General features: G+C 30.2%; 1 pseudogene; it reads right to left on the bottom strand.

Annotated features, from left to right (window-relative positions):
- Window positions 1-9,808: 9,808 nt before the first annotated feature.
- LOC145243650 (5S ribosomal RNA) lies at window positions 9,809-9,927 on the bottom strand (annotated as a pseudogene).
- Between the last annotated feature and the right edge of the window lie 1,639 nt (window positions 9,928-11,566).

Genomic DNA, 11,566 nt, shown 5'->3' with positions numbered 1-11,566 from the left:
AAACATGAGCTGGAACAATTACATTGAAAGCATTGCCAGGGCCGCTGCAAAGAAGGTAGGCTCTCTCTACCGTGCTAGAAAATTACTAACACCCGAAAATATCCTGTACCTCTATAAGGCCACCATTCGCCCATGTATGGAGTATTGCTGTCATATTTGGGCTGGTGCATCTGCTACTAGTCTCTCGCTCCTAGACAAGGTTAAAAAGAGAGTCGCCAATCTGATAGGCCCTGAACTGGCATCTAAGCTTCAACCTCTGTCCCATTGACGAAATGTTGCATCCCTCTGCCTGTTCTACAAGTATTCTAATGGAGAATGTGCTGACGAATTGCAAGCACTTGTAATCCCACGACGTAAACATCTTCGACAAACCCAACAGGGAGCTAAATCTCACCCCCACACAGTAGAGATCCCTAGATGTAAAAGATCTTTCTATTCCAGTAGTTTCTTCCCCAGAACCGCTAGAGTTTGGAATTCCATAGTACCCCAGTAGATGTTACCCCTGATAGCAACCCCCTACACCAAAGTGGCAATGTACCTTGTTTGGGGTGAAAATGTAATAAAAAAAAAAAAGAAAAAAAAGAAGTATTTATCTAACCCTTATCCTTGAGTAGCCTCTTGGCCTTGATAATGTGGTGATGCCTATGTAAAAAAAAAAAAAAAAGCCAGCAGGAATGCCCAATATAGCCCATTCGTAAAATATGCTTAAATTTTAAATATGATATTTTAATTTATGCAAATTTCATACATATTATTATAGAGTCAATTTTCTATCGATTTTTATATATTATAAAGTTGTGATTTCAAAAATAAAAATATATATCGATATGAGTTGGGTGCATCAGCTTAAATCGAAACTGAAACCAACCTTATAAATATATATATATATATATATATATATATATATATATATATATATATATGTATATATATATATATATATATATATAAAATTTTAGTCATTCAGTAAATTTAAAAATTTATATATTTCAAATGTATTCTTTGTCTTACATAGAATAATAAAAATCTTTTGATCTGAAATTCAAACATTTCACGTCATAAATTTTTAAATTCATTGAATGACTAAAATTTGATTTATTTGCTCTATCTTGTATATTAAGCAATTCTTATTTAGGTGGGATAATACTAATAGAATATTACTGCCAGTAATATCTTGTAAACCTTCTAATCACAGGTTTCCATACCAGCTGATTGTTGGATAATTTTATTCTGAAGTATATCTATAATATAAAGCTGTGTGTGTGTGTGTGTGTGTGTGTGTGTGTGTGTGTGTGTATGTGTGTGTGTCTGGTCACGAATAGGCTCCTATATGGTTGACTATTTTAAAAAAACTGATCACATATAATGATAGAAGATGTATCGAGACACAGGAATGGGTATGTTTGATCTGGCATAATGATGATTCATTAAAATTGTGGGATCTGCGTATACACCTGGTCCACAAAGTATGGAAATAAAAAATTTAAAAATTTAAAAAAAAAAAAACGTTTACAAGTGTTTTTGATATAGATGTACATAATAATACTTTGATAAGTATGTTTTAACTTAAATAGGGATGGTATAATAAAATTGTGGGGTCTGCATTCGCACCTGGCCTCAATAGAATGGAAATAGGCACAAACTTTAATAAAGACTTTTCATATCTATCTGCGTAAGTATACTTTGATAATTATGTTTCAGTTTGAAGAAATATGGTATAATAAAATTATGAGGTGTTCGTTTGTGCCTGACCTCCAAAGAATGGAAATATGTCACAAAGTTTAACAAGGTTTTTTTAATATAGATCCACAGAATATTGTGATAAGTGTTTCATAGTGAACAGGTATGGTATGATAAATTATGGGGTTTATCTATTTTATTTTTACTTTCATCATATTTTGCTTTGGTTTTGATACCACCAAATTCGAAGCTATCTCTTTACAACCCTTCCTTTTCATAATCTATCATACTTTCATAAATCAGAGTCCATTTTCTGTAGGCTGTTTTTGAACCCAGTCAACGACGGGTACTTTTGCTAGTATATATATATATAATGAGTTCCTTCAGCTATAATCGAAACTGAAACGAAAACCTATGAAGAATTCTTGGTAAAATTATTTATAAAAAAATAGATTACTTAAGTGCCATCAGCTATAATCGAAACCGAAACCAAAACTTATGAAGAATTCTTGGTAAAATTATTTATTACAAGAAATGGAAGGTCATAACAATTAAATGACAATCATTGGGAAGAAAAAGATGTAAGCATGATACACAAAATAACACACTCGCTATCATATTAATATATAGATATTTAAAATATAATTTCTCCTTTTATTTAGTAAAAAAAATAATTTCTGGGCTGTAAACGTTAAATATACAAAAATATATTTTACTTATTCTTTTTTATTCATTTATTGTTTGGATAAATGAATTTTAATTCAATGACACTTTTAAATATTTAGCCATTCTGACTAAAATCGATAAATATTTGGATTTTGTTTCCTCAAAATATAACCTTTGTTAAATAATTACATTGTCACTGTCTTTCTCTTTGAATAAAATAGTTAATATTTGGGTTTTCTCCAAATATAACTTAAAATAATAATTTTTCATTACTGATTCTTTTTCTAATTCTTGGATTTTTCCAAGAAAAATAAATACGATAAATTAAGTGTCTTCACTTTTTCAAAATTAAACACTGACTTTCTCTTTTTTTAATTCTCGGATTTTTTTTTTTAATTCTCGGATTTTTTTCACTCCCGCTTATCTGTTTTCCAGCTGATACAATATGGCTGTCTTCAAATCCAATGTGAACAAGTTCTTGATGAGCCGTTCCCTTTAAGCAATCCAATTTACCTAATTTACACTTCTAATGATTACTATGATATTGTCCTTTTGACCACTGTACACTCTTTAACCCTTATCCTTGAGTGGCCTCCGGGCCTTGATAAGTGGTGATTCCTTTGTAAAAAAAAAAAAAAAAATCCCACGTACATCTATAAGTGAGGAGACATGAATTAACAGAATTCTGAATATCTGATAATATCGTACGTAACTCAAAATAGGGTAGTTTCTCTCCTCCCAACAACCTATACCAGCAACATCTCACTCTTTCAAGAAGACGCTCCTATATGCCTCCAAACCAAGCTGAATACATTGGTATGGTAAGATGTTTGATGCTGTATGGACTGAATTTTCCTCAAATTCATCAGAAAAAAAACTTCTTTAATCATATTACAACCAGCTATAAAAAAAACGAGCGTTGTCAGAATAAATATGGGTAGGAATGCCATATAAATTAAACCATCTCACAGAAGCAAGAATCACGACATGGGTGGACATGTCTTCAATCAACTCCATGTGAATTGCTCTGACATTAAAACAGTTAAATATCAGAATATACATCTTCATTTTGTCTCGGGTTTTTGATCCATAAATGGTTGGTAAACTCTATTCCCGTGTGAAGGAAAGTCTGATAAAATTTATTAAATTGTTTGAGTAAATCAGTAACTCCAGGATAATTAAAAACATGGGATTATATTTCTTACATAAATAACAAGAAGAAATAACTGACTTAACTGCCTATCTGGATTTACTATTCCAAAAACCAGACAAAACTTATGGAAGGTAACAGCAACACTTGAACATTTACACTTCACATGAACATCCATTATGACCAGATTCTGCCACACGGAATTGGAAAGTGTGAGTCATCTGGTATCAAGTTGCAAGGTTCTTTTGGGGGACGGCTACTACACAGCGAGACATGATGGAGTATGTAAGTATCTCCACTGAACCATCTGTAAAGAATTAAACATCCAATGTAGCAGCAAATCCTGTGAACATCAACCTGAAAGAACAGTTGGAAATGACTTATATACCATACATTACAACCATGTAATCCCTACAGCCACCTACCTTGAAAATGCTGCTGTGGAACCTGACATAATTATATGGAATAAGTCAGAGAGAGAGTGGCAACCTTGGTTGAAGTGAGTGTCCCTAATGATGGAGGTCTACATCGAGCTGAAAGGGAGAAGCAGACCAAATATCAAGGTCTCATGTATGATATGAAAAGAAACTGGAATCTTAGGGAGATATCAGTTTATATAGGTGCAACAGGGCTTATGAAGAAGAACCTGAAGTCCTACTTAACTAATATTCCTGGTGAACCAAGTGCAAAAGAGATCCAGACAATTGCACTTAAGGGAACAATGAGGATACTAAAAAGATTTATCGGTTAATTTCAATAAAAAGCAGGACAATGTTGGCAGCTGGTTTGGCTGCCCCATACTCAGCATTACAATCTTCAAAGGAAGAAAATTAAAAACAAAAACAAAAACAAATCAGTGAAATGACAGCATCGAGGTAATAAGATGAGGCAAACCACATCAAATGGAAAAACATTGGGCTATTCTTGAAAATATTTTGAGTTAACACATTTCTGTGAAAATGTAATTTTAGGAGTGATAAAGAGTGCGAATCCAAACGAAGTGGAGAAAGAAAGAGGATAAGCTATTCAAACCATTTACTTTTTAGCATTCGTCTGAATTGCTTTGCGATTCAGATGCCACATTTCTGTTTCAGTGCTTAGCTACAGAATTGTTATCACATTTTAGCATGCGAGAACTAAAGTATTTTCTCAGGGTGAAATTAATCACATTAGTTCATTTCATAACCAAAACATGGGAATAATGCGTAAATACATTGCATTGGGAATAATTAACAACCTTAAACTAGTAAATTACTAAAATTAAAATTGAGAGAGAGAGAGAGAGAGAGAGAGAGAGAGAGAGAGAGAGAGAGAGAGAGAGAGAGAGAGAGAGAGAATTTTTTTCAAAGGGATTATTATTATGTATTGCGTAATGGAAATAACCTCATAAAAGTTTGTTTCTTCGAAACAAATATTTCCAATATGCGATTAAATCAAACATTATTATAAAAGGATTTAATTATAAAAAAGGGGAATAACTTGTATAAATTAAACAAAATAATTCATAATATTGTTCTACAGTTATCTCCCCTTATAATTTCATCAGCACAATATTGTGGTATTTTAATTTAGTTTAAAACAAGTTAACTTTATTACCATTTAATCTTTAAATGGATAAAATATCAAATTATGTATTTTAAAATTATTATATTTCAAATATTCAAGAAAATAAAAGAAAGAAAGAAACAAAAAAATAATTTGCTTACATGGGAAATAATTCTTATGCTGTTGTGTCAAAATTATGTCCCTTTGTCAAGGCGTGAACTTTTCCGATATATATACAGTAACGTCCAAAACTAAGGGACAAAATTTTAAAACCTAATATTTGTTAGAAATAACAACTGTGAAAAGCTGAAATTTTGACAACTGGTAGTCGTTATCATCCATAATAGCATACTAAAATTTGAATCATTTGCAAAGGATAGAAAAAGAATTATAACAATTATTTATTTGAACCATAGTCCCATTGTCAAGTGTACACATAGATATATTTACATATAAAAAGAAATATATATATATATATATATATATATATATATATATATATATATATATATATATATATATATATATATAGATATATATTGTGTACAGAAAGTTGTCATTGGTACCGTCGGTTTCAAGCCCGATAATTAGGACCGTTTAAGATATCCTTATCAAGCTCTCTTCAGCCAATATTCATCACTTGAAGAGAGCTTGATAAGGATATCTTAAACGGCCCTAATTATCGGGCTTGAGACCGACGGTACCAATGACTTGTCTCATCTAACAACTTTCTGTACACAAAATATAAATACGCTCTTACATTTCGGATTTTCCTTTTAATTGAGCACTCTGCTGGATTTCTTTTTCCAAAAAACTAATCACACACACACACAAACATATATATATATATATATATATATATATATATATATATATATATATATATATATATTAAGTAATGTGATTGATAATTTAAAATTTAAAAATCAAATTATAATTAAATTAAAAATCCGTTTCATAAGAAGGAACAACAACAAAATCAATTATCTTTTTAAAATTCATCATTCAATAAGGTAAAAAGCTATAGCAAACATCTAAATGAATATTTTAACCATAGTTCCTGATTTCAAAAGGCGAAAAATTAAAAGGTAAATTTCTATATATTTTTATGTATATACCTGCATATCTATGTATATGTATATATGTGTCTATTTTTTCATATATATGCATGTATATATTTGTAATGTTGTACTTAAAGCAAACTTATAATTTAAATTCAAATCTATATATTTACTCTATTTCTTTTCTATCTCTAACCCATATTAATTTTCTTATAAATTTTAAATCCAGACCTTTTATTTCAATTTTTTTCAGATACATCTGCCTTACTTTTAATGCTAGGTTTATTTATGGTGTCTTTTAAATTTAATAAAAACCCTTCAAAATTTGCTGACGAGGAGACCTTGCTTATTAAAAAACTATATGTAATAATTATTGTACGTAACTTGATGTCTACCACAATAAAAAGCATTGTTTTCCGAAACGATCGTACAGATAATTGATTTTGTTGTTGTTCCTTCTTATGAAACGGATTTTTAATTTAATTATAATTTGATTTTTAAATTTTAAATTATCAATCACATTACTTAATATTAAATTAGCTCTAGGATATTTACCTATCGAGCTTATTATATATCTAAATTACAACGAGCACTTTCTCTTTCCTGTATTTTAATTAAACTAGTAATTTCACTGTTACATTGAAATACACTCAGCTCTTTAGACTATTGTTCTAATCTCCTTTAAATTATATATATATATATATATATATATATATATATATATATATATATATATATATATATATATGTAATTTGAAATTGGTATATTTAGGCAGAATTTTTTCATTCAAGCAAACATGAAAATAATCTTAAAAAATTAAAAATTTGAAACTATGAACTAGGAAATAAATAACAAAAAAATTACAAAATTGTTTTATTAAAATTATATTTTCTTACGCAGACTTTTCAATAAATGTCTTTACCTTGCTGATTTTAATCGACTTGTATTTTAATCGACTTCTCATTGACTTTATATATTTTAACTTACAATCACCTAACGCGGTTTAATGTATATTTTACTTTGCACTTTTTAATTCCCATTTTCGCTCCTTCTCACTTTTACTTCCTCAACATCTGAAGATGATCTGTGGACGAATCGAATGCACTCGTGACAGTAACAAGTATGGAAACTTCATTAATATTTTCGATTTTGATATAAAAAGGATTATACGAATTATAAAAAAAATAAAAAAAAGAATCATAAAGCAAAATATCTCTGTTGAATTTAATAATATTTGCTTGAATATATATATATATATATATATATATATATATATATATATATATTTCTATGGAAATATTCTTTATTCACTTATATTTCCTTTTTATATATACCAATCCTTATTTAAGAAACAATGTAATTACAGAGCATATAATGAATGAATGACGAAAGTCTATATTCCAAATTTCATGATGTTGACCATCTTACAATTTATTCCTTTAATTCAGTTGACATTCACAATTCTTGACAGTATCTGTTTCGTAGCACAAAATCATTCACTTAATTATTATATCAATTAGTGAATCTATTTTGCCCTTAACTTATCAGAAGAAATAGCAACAATCAATCCGTCAAAAGGAAATAAAATGCGTTTGGACATGATTAAAAGATCGGAAAATTGGAAAAGAAGCTACAAATACTTTATAGTTTGCTTGGATCAAGTAAAGAATAGATACCCTGTAGCAGAAGACGATGACTGGCGACGCCCAGCGCACATTTCAAGTGACACCGGTGATTCGACCTTGACATTGGCACAAGCACATGGCGTTGGTTGTTTGTAAACACGTCAAATAGCAAACATGGTCGATTATTTGCAAGCAAGAATTTTAAAAAATATATTTACAAAACTTTTGAAGATTTAAAAGAAAAAATATATATTTACAAAACATTTTTTAAAGTAAGTAACAAAACGGACGTATTTAAATAAAAGATATTAAAATAAATGGGTGCCTTTCTGAGTGTGTTTTTAATATATTTACAGAACTTTTTAATAAAACTTATAATAATAATAATAATAATAATAATAATAATAATAATTATAATAATTATAATAAAATAAATAAATAAATAAATAAATTTAAGCCAAACTTATTCATGGCAGAAACAAATATAAAATAACTGACTTGTTTGGATTTTTGTGAATGTTTCACGGATGTTTGCGACTAAGATTGATTTTTATGTACAGTGTTTTTTTTTTGTGTGTGCTTGTGCCAATGTCAAGGTCGAATCACCGGTGTCACTTGAAATGTACGCCGGTCGTCGCCAGTCGTCGTCTTCTGCTACAGGTTATCTATTCTTTATTTGATCCGTTTGCTTACATTATGCCATTTTGAACTTAGAAACGAAGTCACTAAAACCTAGATATTCGTATTAACAAATTCCATTCATATAGATATATTCTACTCGAAATGTTCTATTTAGTAATTAATAAACTTATTAATCATAATTAATATATCCATATTTACCTAAATGATTATAATCTATTACACATGTTTACACATCCAATCAATTTATACGAAAAGTTAAAAAAAAAATACAAAAAAGCAAACTATTTTTAATTCACGGTTGTATTAAATTATTTATTAATATGAATTTAAATCTATACATAATTAAGTTCTTATTACTGTTATAATTGAATTTATTACATAAATTATAATTCTTTATATTCCTTAATTCTTTATATTCCTTAATTCTAAAACTATAATTTTATTTAGTTGCAATATACGAATTCTCTATGTAATCCGTTTACCTCAAGCAAAAACATTGACAATTCAACTTATTAATTTTAAATTTAACAGAGTAATTTCCCTTTAATCAAAACGTCAAATATATCTTTTATGATTTTTTATTTTTCTTCTTTCTTTTTTCCCCCTTTTCCCTTCCATTTTCTTTTTTCCTACTAAATAATATTTATATAGTTTTAATGTCATTCATTTTATATTGTTCATTAATTAATTCAACACACACACGCGCGCACACACACACACACACACACACACACACACACACACGCACACGCACACACGCACACATGCACACATACACAAGTACACACACACTGCTGAGAACTTTTGAATATATTTAGGTCATGGATATCAATGTTGATATTCTATTTCTGGAGAAAATAAATTACGAGATAAATAAATAAATGAATGAATATGCATCATAACAAACAAACAAACAAACAAACAAACAAGCAAACACTGTGTGTGTCATGGCGGCTGGAAATCTACAAAGTTAAAAATGTATACTTGACTGATTTATTTTTAACATCTGAATAGGAAATATTAATATGGATCAAAGGCAAAAACTGACGCTATTAAAAAACAAGAAACAAAAACACACCAGAAAACAAGATTTTTAGCATGCAACACTACTTGAGCAATTAGTTTTAAAGATAGTTTAATAAGAAGCACTAGAAAGTTCACTGTAGTGTTGATAAATAGAGAGTTCTTGCTCTGAATATCATACAGTGTGAACTAGAGATTGACGCTCAGTCAAGCGCCTACAATGGAATAAATAAGTGTGTGTGTGTGTGCAGTCAGCACCAACCCTATTCAGGGTTTAACCGGCTTCCTCCGAAGGAGGAAGTTTCATGGGAGTATGAAATTCACAAGCGGTCCCCAGTCGCATGTATATCCCCGTTAGGGGAGATGACGATGTTAGGTTTTTGCAACTTTTTGCAGAGAGGTGCCGATGTCCTCCTACATACAGCACCTGGACTTCCCAAATTGGTTACCCATTTTAGTAATGACCAGGCTCAACGTTGCTTAACTTTGGTGATCTGACGGGAACCGGTGTGTCAACGTGATTATACTGTATAAAATATATGGAATAAATAAGGCTAAAACAAGAACATTCCATGCGAGGTTAGATGAACTATGAATAAAGAATGTTTCATTAAAAGTTCGGTGAGAGGTTAGAACTATGTGTACAGGAAGTTGCATCATCACATAATGATTGTATGTTTATTAAAGAATTAATTAGTGTTGGGACGATTAATCGGAATTGATAATTGAAAAAATCGGAACTTGTTGGCGTAGTGGAATCGATATTGGAATATGAACAATTTGTGCTTATTTTTCGATGCCAAAAGCGATACCTTTAATTATATTTTTTTTATTTAATTTTGTTTTAAACAAAATTTTTCACTGAAATTAACAAATATTTGTTGATGTTAAACTACCAGCAAAGCTAAAATCTATAGATCCCCTGACAAGTGTATTTTTTTAATTTGAGAAAACATCTGTACATTGAACATATGTTTTATGGTAATCAAGAAAATATAACAACGTGATAGTTAAATATTTAGAGATTTATAAAGAATCGGGACCGGAAGCAGTAATTGTATTGGAATTGGGAATTTAGTACGGCGTCCCATCACTAGTATTAATAGAACTTAATTACATGTTAAAATAAACCAATAATTAATTTAAAAAGAACAATTTTCTGGTCGTAAAGCAAAACTTACCCACGAATTTGCATGTTTACTTAACTTAAATAATACAAGTGACATTCCAAAAGTTATGCCTTCTATTTTTTATTCCGCCTGAATGGATCAAAGGGAATTACAAATTGCATTGTTATAATGACTTGACTTATGCATTCATGACTTGAAAGTTTCATTTCTCTGTTGCAGATATTGACGGTGTGGGACTATAAGGAAGCAACCCCTGTCATGGATGTGTATTAAAAGCAGAGACGCATCATTGAATTCATGGCAAAAGTGCATTGAGAATAAATTCTGGAGCATAAAAGGTCACTCGTTTTAATGATACCATTCTCATCTTCATAGCCCTTCAACTTTTGTCAATAAAAAATAGGAGTCTTTACTTTAGAATTATCCTTGCATGACAAAGCGTATGGATGTGCAACAAAATACTTTATCCACTACATCATGAGTTGTTGCAGACAAAAATGTTGTACAAAGAACAATCATGATGAGAACCCTAGTTCGAATAATCCAAATAATACAAACGTCGTCGTAGTGTATGGAGCTGTCACCAAAGTTGATCACTGGTTGATCAGTCTTACACGCATGAAAGGAGGCACACATGTAAATATGGCGATGACAAGAAGAAAACCCAATCTATTATATATTATTTTTTATTGGAATGTTTTGAGATGAGTAATTTGTATATTCATTTAATTATTTACGGACTGTTATCCTCATCATCATAGTTGTTGTTTCATCATGTTTCGGCCAACTATTCCTCTGACCTTCTTCAGGTGATTAACTGTGATGAGATAGGAACGCTGAGTCTCTTAAAGTAATTACTGCCTTCCATAGTTGTTGTTGTCTCACCATGTTTTGGTCAACTAATCCTCTGACTTGCTTTGAGTAGGATTGAAACTGCTATCTTCAGACCATGCTGCTCACCTGGAACCATAGAGATTCAATGCTTCTATCCACTGCGCCATGGGCTCTGATTTGGCCAACTAATAATGTGCCTGCTTTGCGTA

Source organism: Euprymna scolopes, chromosome 2 (genome assembly GCF_053919585.1).
Source record: "Euprymna scolopes isolate OS-2025 chromosome 2, ASM5391958v1, whole genome shotgun sequence".
NCBI lineage: Eukaryota > Metazoa > Mollusca > Cephalopoda > Sepiida > Sepiolidae > Euprymna > Euprymna scolopes.
Note: the sequence above shows the minus strand (reverse complement) of the source record. Positions and strands in the feature narration are given on the sequence as shown.